This window comes from Petromyzon marinus, chromosome 1 (genome assembly GCF_048934315.1).
Source record: "Petromyzon marinus isolate PM22_M1 ecotype Great Lakes invasive population chromosome 1, UKy_Petmar_22M1.pri1.0, whole genome shotgun sequence".
NCBI classification, from domain to species: Eukaryota; Metazoa; Chordata; class Hyperoartia; order Petromyzontiformes; family Petromyzontidae; genus Petromyzon; species Petromyzon marinus.
Genome location: NC_133667.1, coordinates 35,893,966 through 35,906,099, shown reverse-complemented (window position 1 = coordinate 35,906,099; position 12,134 = coordinate 35,893,966). Strand labels below are relative to the sequence as shown.

Sequence of the window (12,134 nt, the reverse complement as noted above, 5' to 3'; positions counted from 1 at the left end):
AACCACACACACACAACCACAACCACACACACACAACCACACACATACTACCACAACCACACACACACAACCACACACATACTACCACAACCACACACACACAACCACACACATACTACCACAACCACACACACACAACCACACACATACTACCACAACCACACACACACAACCACACACACACAACCACACACATACTACCACAACCACAAAGACAAAGACAAAGATCCCCCATATAGCCTTAACAGACTGTAGGGGCAAGTGCTGTTAGCGAGCACCACAACCACACAACCACACACATACTACCACAACCACACACACACAACCACACACATACTACCACAACCACACACACACAACCACACACATACTACCACAACCACACACACACAACCGCACACATACTACCACAACCACACACACACAACCGCACACATACTACCACAACCACACACACACAACCGCACACATACTACCACAACCACACACACACACCGCACACATACTACCACAACCACACACACACAACCACACACATACTACCACAACCACACACACACAACCACACACATACTACCACAACCACACACACACAACCACACACATACTACCACAACCACACACACACAACCACACACATACTACCACAACCACACACACACAACCACACACATACTACCACAACCACACACACAACCACACACATACTACCACAACCACACACACAACCACACACATACTACCACAACCACACACAACCACACACATACTACCACAACCACACACACAACCACACACATACTACCACAACCACACACACAACCACACACATACTACCACAACCACACACACAACCACACACATACCACCACAACCACACACATACTACCACACACATACTACCACAACCACACACACAACCACACACATACTACCACAACCACACACACAACCACACACTACCACACACACTACCACAACCACACACTACCACACACACTACCACAACCACACACTACCACACACACTACCACAACCACACACTACCACAACCACACACACTACCACACACACTACCACACACACTACCACACACACTACCACACACACATACTACCACACACTACCACACACACACTACCACAACCACACACACAACCACACACTACCACACACACTACCACAACCATACACACACAAGCACACACAATCACACAACAACCGCCATTCGCCACTAAGTGGCGGTGACGTCACCACGACGCTTGTGCCAGGCTATGTGCACCCTGAGGCCACGTGAAATGTCTAACGCCCGCTGGCAGGAGGTCACGGGGCAGACCCAGGTTCAACGGTTAGACTGACTGAGATGACTGGCTGATGCACCACCTGTGCCCCTTACTGTGCCAACTTACTGTGTTTTAGCCACCCGGCGCTCCGCTCGTTGTTGTGAGCGTCGCTCCTCCGCCCTCCGTTGTTGTTGGAGGGCGACTGCCTCCAACTGCCCAGTAGCAGCGTCCTTCACGAGCCTCCTGCACAGAGGCCGATCTTGACACCGCTGGTACCAGTCATCGGCAAGTCCACTCAGCTCCACGTCCTCCTGTACCACATCACTCCATCTCTTCTCTAGCCCGTGCCGCGCCCGCTTAGCCCCCTCAATCCGGCCGAACAAAAGCTGTTTCGGCATGCGGTGGCTGGGCATGCGGGCTACGTGACCCAGCCACCGACTAAAATATGTAACTACCACACACACACACAACCACACACACACTACCACAACCACACATACTACCACACACACACAAACAACCACAGACAGTACCACAAGCACACAGAAGCATACAACAGTACCACAACCACTCGCACAATCACAACTACTCTCACACCCACCAACAACAACACGCGGCACGCTCTCCTTACCTCCTCTCTCGACTCTTCTCTCTCTCGGGAGTCCGAATGCCTCTCTCCCTTCTCTGTCGCTCTCTCCTCCCTCCTCTATCGCCTGTCGCCCTCTCTCCTCCCTCCTCTATCTATCGCCTGTCGCTCTCTCCTCCCTCCTCTATCTATCGCCTGTCGCTCTCTCTCCTCCCTCCTCTATCTATCGCCTGTTGCTCTCTCCCCTCTCTCTCTCTTCCAGTGACTCTGGCGGAAGCTGCCGGTTCTTTAACTCAACTCCACGGGGAGGAGCCACCACATGTGGGGTGTGTGTGTGTGTGGTGTGTGTGGGATGTGTGTGTGTGTGGCGTGTGTGTGTGTGGGATGTGTGTGGGATGTGTGTGTGTGGGATATGTATGTGTGGGATGTGTGTGTGGGATGTGTGTGTGTGTGGGATGTGTGTGGTGTGTGTAGTGTGTGTGGTGTGTGTATTGTGTGTGGGGTGTGTGTGGTGTGTGTGTGTGGTGTGAGGTGTGTGTGGTGTGTATGTGGTGTGTGTGTGTTGTGTGTGGTGTGGTGTGTGTGTGGTGTGTATGTGTGTGGGAGTGTGTGTGGGGTGTGTGTGTGTGGGGTGTGTGTGGGGTGTGTGTGGTGTGTGTGGGGTGTGTGGTGTGTGTGTGTGTGTGGGAGTGTGTGTGGGGTGTGTGTGTGTGGGGTCTGTGTGTGTGTGTTTGGGGTGTGTGTGTGTGGGGTGTGTGGGGTGTGTGCGGGGTGTGTGTGTGGTGTGTGTGTGGTGTGTGTGGTGTGTGTGTGTGGGAGTGTGTGTGAGGTGTGTGTGTGTGGGGTGTGTGGGGTGTGTGTGTGGGGTGTGTGTGGGGTGTGTGGGGTGTGTGTGGGGGGTGTATGTGTGGTGTGAGTGTGGTGTGTGTTGTGTGTGTGGTGTGTGTGTGGTGTGTATATGTGTGGTGTGTGTGTGTACTGTGTGTGTGTGGGGGGTGTGTGTGTGTGTGGGGTGTGTGTGTGGGATTGTGTGGGGTTTATGTGGGGGGGGGGGGGGTGTGTGGTGTGTGTGTGTGTGGTGTGTGTGTGTGGTGTGTGCGTGGGAGTGTGTGTGTGGGGTGTGTGGGGTGTGTGTGTGGTGTGTGTGGGGTGTGTGTGGGGGGTGTGTGTGTGGTGTGTGTGGGGTGTGTGTGTGGGAGTGTGTGGGGTGTGTGTGGGGTGTGTGTGGTGTGTGTGGGGTGTGTGTGTGTTGGAGTGTGTGTGGGGTGTGTGTGCAGTGTGTGTGTGGTGTGTGTGTGGGGTGTGTGTGTGTGGTGTGTGTGGGGTGTGTGTGGGGTGTGTGTGTGTGGGGTGTATGTGGGGTGTGTGTGTGTGTGTGTGTGGTGTGTGTGGTGTGTGTGTGGTGTGTGTGTGTGGGGTGTGTGTGTGTGGGGGGTGTGTGTGTGGGGTGTGTGTGTGGGATGTGTGTGTGGGGTGTGTGTGGTGTGTGTGTGTGGGAGTGTGTGTGGGGGGTGTCTGTGTGGGGTGTGTGTGTGTGGGAGTGTGTGTGGGGTGTGTGTGGGGTGTGTGTGTGGGTGTGTGTGTGTGTGTTGGAGTATGTGTGGGGTGTGTACCCTACCTCCTCGCGGTGCCGGACAGGCAACTCTGTCGTGGACAGTGCTGTGGGGGGAGGTCCAATTTCGATTGGCTCCTCCCCTCATGGCATCTGTGTCCACCACAGGGGCTAAACGGGGGCTCTGGACGGGTGCGAGGGGCTGGTAACCCCTCCACCTTCAATTAATTACCACTAAACTACGACTGAAATATATAACTAATAAGCTTGTGCCGGAGGCCCCGGGGGGCCAGGCGTCTATGACGTCTCCTGGCCAAACCCCATTTGGCGGAGGCAGGAGATTGAATATCTACCCTCGGGGCTCCTCCAAAAACAACGAAAACCCACTACGGGTGGCCACGTGGTGCCGGACAGGCAACTCTGTCGTGGACAGTGCTGTGGGGGGAGGTCCAATTTCGATTGGCTCCTCCCCTCATGGCATCTGTGTCCACCACAGGGGCTAAACGGGGGCTCTGGACGGGTGCGAGGGGCTGGTAACCCCTCCACCTTCAATTAATTACCACTAAACTACGACTGAAATATATAACTAATAAGATTGTGCCGGAGGCCCCGGGGGGCCAGGCGTCTATGACGTCTCCTGGCCAAACCCCATTTGGCGGAGGCAGGAGATTGAATATCTACCCTCGGGGCTCCTCCAAAAACAACGAAAACCCACTACGGGTGGCCACGTGGAATGTTCGAACGCTCACTGCGGAGGAGAGGCTGCCACTCCTCTGTCGGGAGCTGGACCGGTACCACTTGGATCTATGTAGCATTCAGGAGGTCCGGTGGACCGGTTCTGGCTCCTGCCACCATGAGGGGTGGACAGTCCTCTACTCGGGGCAGCAGACTGCCAAACAACAGGGTGTGGCTCTTTTTTTGAACAAAAGAATGAAGGGGGCGTGGGAGCGTGGCGGTGAGGTGTAGGAAGCTGTAAGCCCCAGGCTACTTTGGGCTCGCCTTCCCATCAACCGGAGGCGAGGAATGGTGGTGGTTGTTACTTATGCCCCCACCGAAGATGAACATCCATGGAGGGATGCAGGCAAAGCCGATGAGTCAGATGCCTTCTATGACCTCCTGTCACAGGTGCTGGCTAAAGTGGCCCCTCGGGATAGAGTCATCATGTTGGGTGACTTCAATGCCCGAGTGGGTCATGATGCTGGCACCTGGTCTGGAGTGATTGGAAGGCATGGGCCAGATCAGCTCAATAACAACGGTAGGAGGCTGCTAGATTTTTGTGCAGCCCATGGGCTTGTAATTACCAACACGCTGTTCTGGCATCGGCGCATCCACACGACATCATGAATGCATGCCGGGTCGAAGCAAGAACATTTTCTGGACTACATAGTGACGGACCAGCAGATGCGAGCCCATGTCCTTGACACCAGGACCTACCGTGGAGCTGATCTGCCCTCTGACCATCGACTAGTCATCTGTAAGATGCGCCTGCCATTCTTCCACTCCGGTGGTGCGTGTACACCCAGGACCCCATTGCAACATAAAGTGGCCTGGTCTCAGTTATCTGATGAAAGTTGCAAGCGAGAATTTCATCATCGCTTGCGGCTGGAATTGGCATCGTCCCCGACTGCTCCTGATGTCGAGGGTAAATGGGCGAGGTTTAGGACTGTGACTCATGCAGCTGCAATGGCTGCTTTGGGTACATGGTCCAGACCTCCCCAGAGACCCTGATTGACAGAGGAGGTGTTCAGGATGGTTGAGAAAAAGCGACAGGCCCACTGTCATCGGCTACAGAATCCCACGTCAGAGAATGAGGAGGCTTACCGCAGCCTTCGCTCGGAGGTTCGGAGAGCCGTGAGGCGCTGCAAGGATGGGTGGTGGTCGCGGGTTGCTGAGGAGATGGAGACTGCCTCAGTCGCCCGTGATCACAAATCTCTATTTAACTCCATCAAAAAAGTAACCTGCAGCGCCACACCTATTACCATCATTAGGGGAAAAAACGGTGATCCAATCTCTGACCCCCAGGAACAGGTTTGCAGATTTGCTGAGCATTTCTGTGAGGTCCTGGGGGAGGGAAAATCCCTCAGCCAGGAAAACATCGTGGCACAAAGTGAGGATGACCGTGCTGAGGCTGCGGTGCCTCAAATATTGGAAGAAGTCACCCCCTGTGAGTGGCTGGCTGAGGTGCCATCTGTTGAGGAAGTACTGAAGGCGATCCAGAGTCTGAGACCAGGAAAGGCAGCGGGCAGAGATGATCTCCCAAGCGAAATGCTGAAGGAGGGTGGCGTTTGTGCACAGACTGCCCTATATGACATCATGACAACAGTCTGGACCACTGGACGGGTTCCGCAGGATTGGAAGGATGCCCTGGTGGTCCCCCTTTTTAAGAAGGGGGACCGCACAGACTGTAACAACTACAGGGGCATTTCACTCCTCAGTGTGCCGGGAAAGGTCCTGGCAAGGATTATTCAGCATCGCCTTGCCAGGCACGCTGAGGAGAGGCTTGTGGAGCCCCAATGCGGTTTCAGGAAAGGGCGGTTCTGCACAGATGCCATATTTTCTGTCCGTCTGCTACAGCAGAGGTGTAGGGAATTCCAACAAGACCTACATCTCTGCCTTAGTAACCCGTGTCAAGGCCTATGATACCATCAGTAGGCCTGGGCTCTGGGTTGTTCTTCGTGCTTTTGGAGTACCTGACCCTCTGCTCACGATCATTAAGGACCTTTATGATGGTGAGCGGGCCCGGGTAAAACTACGTGGCCGGGAGTCAGAGCCATTCCCTGTACACCTTGGGGTGCGACAGGGATGTCCTCTGGCTCCCAAATTATTTAACATCTATTTTGACCACGTAGTTCGTGAAGCCTTCAATAGCTGTACCGGGGGAATCTCCATATGGTACAGATATAATGGGAGGCTGATCGATGCCCAGGTGCAATCAAGGGATGGCTCCCTATTGCTCAACCACGTTATGTATGCTGATGATTTGGTAATAGCTGCTCATTCAGAGGAGGAGTTGGAGACGCCGCTGCTGAGACTGAAGCGTGCCACTAAGAGGTGGGGCCTTACCATCAGCCCCACCAAAACTAAGCACCTGCCTGGGTATTTTGTACCATCGGACACTCCACCCCCGCAACTCCGAATCGGTGATGGGGCAGTTGTGGAGCGAGTGGAGAGTTTCCCATACCTGGGCAGTGTGCTTATGACCGGCTCTAGTTTAACAGCAGAGGTCTCACTCCGAATCAGTCGAGCGGCAATATCTTTTCATCGGTTGCGTAACGCTGTGTGGAAGCTACCTGGTCTGTCGCTCCGCACTAAGCTTCAGGTCTTCTCGGCCACGGTCATTCCCTCCCTTCTCTACGCTTGCGAAACGTGGACCCCCCTAATGGAACATCTTCGCCGGTTAGAAACATTTAGGCTGGCCTGCCTACGATCCATCCTGGGTTTAACCAGACTGGATTGTGTGAGGAGCTCACAAATCCTTGAAAGATCTGGGCAGGGTGCCATCGGTGAGCTCCTCCGGCAGGCAAGGCTGCGATGGCTGGGTCATGTAGCCCGCATGCCGAGCCACCGCATGCCGAAACAGCTTTTGTTTGGCCGGATTGAGGGGGCTAAGCGGGCGCGGCACGGGCTAGAGAAGAGATGGAGTGATGTGGTACAGGAGGACGTGGAGCTGAGTGGACTTGCCGATGACTGGTACCAGCGGTCTCAAGATCGGTCTCTGTGGAGGAGGCTCGTGAAGGATGCTACTGGGCAGTTGGAGGCAGTCGCCCTCCAACAACAACGGAGGGCGGAGGAGCGACGCTCACAACAACGAGCGGAGCGCCGGGTGGCTAAAGCACAGCAGGTTGGCACAGTAGGGGGCACAGGTGGTGCATCAGCCAGTCATCTCAGTCAGTCGACCCGTGGCACCTGGGTCTGCCCCGTGACCTCCTGCCAGCGGGCGTTCGACACTTCACGTGGCCTCAGGGTGCACATAGCTTGGCACAAGCGTCGTGGTGACGTCACCGCCACTTAGTGGCGAATGGCGGTTGTTGTTGTTGTGGGGTGTGTGTGGGGTGTGTGTGTGGGGTGTGTGTGTGGGATGTGTGTGTGGGGTGTGTGGGGTGTGTGTGGGGTGTGTGTGTGGTGTGTGTGGTGTGTGTGGGGTGTGTGGGGTGTGTGTGGGGTGTGTGTGTGTGGGAGTGTGTGTGGGGTGTGTGTGTGTGGTGTGTGTGGGGTGGGTGTGTGTTGGGTGTGTGTGTAGTCCGGCAAAAACAACCCCCTGCCTCCTCGTGGTGTCAGACGGCAACGCTGTGATGGGCAGTGCCGTGGGGGGGAGGGCCAATTTAAATTGGCCATTACCATCATGGCATTTGGAAACCACCACAGCGGCCAAATGGGGGCTCTGGATGGGTGCGAGGGGCTGGTAACCCCTCCACCTTCAATTAATTACCACTAAACTACGAGTTAACCAAGTATTAAGCTTAGTATTAAAGTTTTCGTGACTGCATAAAATTACTCATTGTTTTTTTCGGTAAAGTCACGTATGTAGAAATACAATAAAATTATATTAAAACGAAACAATCACGACGTTTCGATCACAACACAAGCGATCTTCATCAGGTGTCAAGAACAAATCATGGAGGTAAATACAACAAAAAAGATGAGGGACGAGCATTCAACAAACCTGAAAAACATTATGTGAAGCACAGCCAGTCAGGCCAACAACACAGTTAGACACTTCCTGGCGGACCACGAATTTCATAAGAGTGATAAATTTCGTGTTCAACCTCTGGATTGCACAAACCAGCATAGAAAGAGTCACTGTTCTTCCCTCTGCCCCCCCCTCTCTCTCTTTCCTTGCCTCCCTGTCCGTCTTTCCTCCCTCCTTACCTCTTGGTGGACTTGTATATGTATTTCTACTGACCGTATACCTCGTATTTTGTATCACTTTTTTCACTCTTTCTATGCTGGTTTGTACAATCCAGAGGTTGAACACGAAATTTAACACTCTTATGGAATTCGTGGTCCGCCAGGAAGTGTCTAACTGTGTTGTTGGCCTGACTGGCTGTGCTTCACATAATGTTTTTCAGGTTTGTTGAATGCCCGTCTCTCATCTTCTTGTTGTATTTACCTCCATGATTTCTTCTTGACACCTGATGAAGATCGCTTGTGTTGTGATCGAAACGTCGTGATTGTTTCGTTTTAATAGAATTTTATTGTATTTCTACATGCGTTACTTTACCGAAAAAAACAATGAGTAATGTATTAAGCTTGTGCTGGAGGCCCCGGGGGGACAGGCGTCTATGACGTCTCCTGGCCAAACCCCATTTGGCGGAGCTAGGAGATTGAATCCTTACCCTCGGGACTCCTCCAGAAACAACAAAAAACCACTCCGTGTGGCCACGTGGAATGTTCGAACGCTCACTGTGGAGGAGAATCTGCAACTCCTCTGCGGGAGCTGGACCGGTACCGCCTGGATCTCTGTGGTATTCAGGAGGTCCAGTGGACCGGCTCTGGCTCTTGCCACCATGAGGGGTGGACAATCCTCTACTCGGGGCAGGAGACTGCCAAACAACAGGGAGTGGCTCTTCTTCTGAACAAAAGAATGAAAGGGGCGTGGGAGCGTGCCAGTGAGTTGTGGGAAGCTGTAAGCCCCAGGCTACTTTTGGCTTGCCTTCCCATCAACTAGAGGCGAGGAGTGGTGGTTGTTACTTATGCCCCCACCAAAGACGAACATCCGTGGAGGGATGCAGGCAAGGCCGATGAGTCAGATGCCTTCTATGACCTCCTGTCACAGGTGCTAGCTAAAGTGACCCCTCGGGATTGAGTCATCCTGTTGGGTGACTTCAATGCTCGAGTTGGTCATGATGCTGGCACCTGGTCTGAAGTGATTGGAAGGCATGGGCCAGATCAGCTCAATAACAACGGCAGGAGGATGCTAGATTTCTGTGCAGCCCATGGGCTTGTAATTACCAACACGCTGTTCCGGCATCAGCGCATCCACACTACGTCATGGATGCATGCCGGGTACAAGCAAGAACATCTGCTGGACTACAAAGTGACGGGACAGTGGATGCAGGCCAATGTCCTTGACACCAGGACCTACCGTGGAACTGATCTGCCCACTGACCATCGACTTGTCATCTGTAAGATGCGCCTGCCATTCTTCCACTCCGGTGGTGGGTGTACACCCAGGAACCCATTCAAACCCATAGTGGCATGGCCTCAGCTAGCTGATGAAAGTTGCAAGCGAGAATTTAATCATCACTTCCGGCTGGGGTTGGCATCGTCCCCGAATCCTGGGTTTAACCAGGCTGGATTGTGTGAGGAGCTCACAAATCCTTGAAAGATCTGGACAAAGTCCCATCGGTGAGCTCCTCCGGCAGGCAAGGCTGCGTTGGCTGGGTCATGTAGCCCGCATGCCCAGCCACCGTATGCCTAAACAGCTTTTGTTCGACCGGATAGAGAAGGCTAAACGGGCGCGGCACGGGCTGGAGAAGAGATGGAGTGATGTGGTACAGGAGGACGTGGAGCTGAGTGAACTTGCCGATGACTGGTACCAGCGGTGTCAAGATCGGCCTCAGTGGAGGAGGCTCGTGAAGGACGCTACTGGGCAGTTGGAGGCAGTCGCCCTCGAACAACAACGGAGGACGGAGGAGCGACGCTCACAACAACGAGCGGAGCGCCGGGTGGCTAAAGCACAGTAAGTTGGCACAGTAGGGTGCACAGGTGGTGCATCAGCCAGTCATTGTGTTTTTGTTTGTTGTGGTTGCACCCGATTCAAGAGCCGAATGGCTCACAGGGCTATACCAAAATTAATAAACTGAAACTGAATCTCAGTCAGTCGACCTGTGGCACCTGGGTCTGCCCCGTGACCTCCTGCCAGCAGGCGTTCGACACTTCACGTGGCCTCAGGGTGCACCTAGCCTGGCACAAGCGTCGTGGTGACGTCACCGCCACTTAGTGGCGAATGGCGGTTGTTGTTGTGGGGTGTGTGGGGTGTGTGTGTGTGGGGTGTGTGTGTGTGGGGTGTGTGTGTGTGGGGTGTGCGTGTGTGGGGTGTGTGTGGGAGTGTCTGCGTGGGAGAGCGGTAGTGTAGCGGTTAGCGCGCTGCGCTACGAATCCGGTGACCCGAGTTCGATTCCCGCTCACGGCCAACACCGGTGGCGATTATCTGAATCGGTTATGGGCCTCCCCTAGGTCGACTCAGCCTCAAATGAGTACCTGGTGCGGTGTGTAATGCATCGTAACTAGAGAGACAAAGGCGGCCTGGCGTGGTGCTGGCGACCCACCTCCTCGTGTTTCAGTTTCATTTATTAGGTATAACCCTGTGAGCCATGCGGCTCTTGACAAACAAAAACATGAACAAGAAACATCTTAAAGTGACTGCACGTAACAGAAAACTCCAGAAAAAAACAGCAAAGTCTTCCAGAAAAAGCACCGTATATCAACGCTGTGTGCAAAAATCTCAGTGGGATGCAAGTCAAACAATAACAACCATAAGACAATGTAGATTAAAGTTATCAGTCTAACTCTGTACGACAACAAACAAATATGGCTAAACCAAAACGTTTTCGAAATCACGAAAATAAAGCTATAAAAACAATGTAACAGTGATCACAGGAACTGTGATTATAATGTAACAATAAACGATATACATAACATGTACGACCATAGCTGGCAGCATGAGTCACTCCATCACAGCAGGAGTATCAGAAACAGTTTCAACATTTTTCAATGCACCTTTAAAGATCAGCACACTGTAATCAAAACTCAAGATTATACTTTGCAGCGGTCATCTGGAGCGATACATTTGATTTCAGGCCACTGAATAGCAGTGGCAGCTAGGTGCAGGAGGATGTGCAGGAGGAGGTGCAGGATGAGGTGCAGGAGGAGGTGGAGGTGCAGGAGGATGTGCAGGAGGAGGTGGAGGTGCAGGAGGAGGTGGAGGAGGTGGAGGTGCAGGAGGAGGTGAAGCAGAGCGAGGCCGCAGTGCGGCTATTGCCAGAGGTGGTGGTGAGTTGGCGGCAGCTTCTTTAGAACGAGAGTGGGAAATCCCCGATGTAGGTTAAGGCGACGTCAGCAGACAACCTCAGCACAAGCCCACACAGCCCCACAACCCAACCCCACACAGCCCCACAACCCAACCCCACACAGCCCCACAGCCCCACACAGCCCCACAACCCAACCCCACACAGCCCCACAACCCAACCCCACACAGCCCCACAGCCCCACACAGCCCCACAACCCAACCCCACACAGCCCCACAGCCCCACAACCCAACCCCACACAGCCCCACAACCCAACCCCACACAGCCCCACAACCCCACACAGCCCCACAACCCAACCCCACACAGCCCCAAAATCCCACACAGCCCCACAACCCCACACAGCCCCACGACCCCACACAGCCCCACAACCCAACCCCACACAGCCCCACAACCCAACCCCACACAGCCCCACAGCCCCACACAGCCCCACAACCCAACCCCACACAGCCCCACAGCCCCACACAGCCCCACAACCCAACCCCACACAGCCCCACAACCCAACCCCACACAGCCCCACAACCCCACACAGCCCCACAACCCAACCCCACACAGCCCCAAAATCCCACACAGCCCCACAACCCCACACAGCCCCACGACCCCACACAGCCCCACAACCCAACCCCACACAGCCCCACAACCTAACCCCACACAGCCCCACAACCCCACACAGCCCCACAACCCCA

The 12,134-nt window shown here is 54.1% G+C and overlaps 1 protein-coding gene across 6 annotated transcripts in view; it reads right to left on the bottom strand.

The window, feature by feature from the left end:
- The window catches only part of LOC116940825 (mucosa-associated lymphoid tissue lymphoma translocation protein 1-like), a 35,064-nt gene extending 32,526 nt beyond the window's left edge, over window positions 1-2,538 (bottom strand). For 3 of the 6 annotated variants that reach the window (XM_032951065.2, XM_032951074.2, XM_032951055.2), the window contains exon 1: window positions 1,915-2,538. The gene's annotated coding sequence lies outside the window, so the exon portion shown is untranslated. Of the gene's footprint in view, window positions 1-1,409; window positions 1,595-1,914 lie in introns of all 6 variants that reach the window. The other 3 variants (XM_076067636.1, XM_076067642.1, XM_032951090.2) reach the window with 3 other exon arrangements.
- Between the last annotated feature and the right edge of the window lie 9,596 nt (window positions 2,539-12,134).